General features: G+C 30.0%; 1 protein-coding gene across 1 annotated transcript in view; it reads left to right on the forward strand.

Annotated features, from left to right (window-relative positions):
- The window catches only part of LOC136796234 (uncharacterized), a 16,842-nt gene that overhangs the window by 3,689 nt on the left and 12,449 nt on the right, over positions 1-704 (forward strand). The window lies entirely within an intron of this gene.

Here is a 704-nt window from a genome sequence, read left to right on the forward strand (position 1 = left end):
CTAATCTAATGATAACTGTACTGGCCAATGATAACCGATTAAACTAAGATTTAGGTTTACGTGGTGACCTACTTAAACCTAAATCTTGTACAGTTGAATCTGTTATCAAGGTGAATTGTATTATTCCGTTCCTTTTGTAATACAATAAAATGTATTTGATCGAGATAGGCTGTTTGACAGGAAACAAAGACTTCAAAAAATTAGTTGTTCAGGCAATAATTAAAAAAAAAACAGTATTCCATCCTCGACAAAATCATTTTTTACATTGATCGGATGAATAATATTTTCAGCTATTTCTACTATCAAAACTGGAAGTAGAATCAATTATAAATGTGACGAGTTAACTCGTCCTTTAATCAATGAGGGAGGAGAGGGCTTAGGAACGAAGTTCAAATGTAAGAAAAGGATTGTGGTTTGAAGAAAAGTCATTTATAGATTCGATGTTGGTCTGGGAACAGGAAATTTAATTTTAACTTAAATAGTTTTAATACGAAGATTTTTAGAAATATTTATCTCAATAATTAAAATAGATAATATAAAATTAATTTGTAGTTAAACTACGATTTCTTAAATCTCGGGTAAAATCCATATTTATCCATTGCACCAGACACGTTAACCTAATCTAGTGATAACTGTACTGGCCAATGATAACCGATTAAACTAAGATTTAGGTTTAAGTAGTGACCTACTTAAACCTAAATCTT

Source organism: Halyomorpha halys, unplaced genomic scaffold (genome assembly GCF_000696795.3).
Source record: "Halyomorpha halys isolate HHAL.00 unplaced genomic scaffold, Hhal_1.1 Scaffold2881.1, whole genome shotgun sequence".
Classification (NCBI taxonomy): domain Eukaryota; kingdom Metazoa; phylum Arthropoda; class Insecta; order Hemiptera; family Pentatomidae; genus Halyomorpha; species Halyomorpha halys.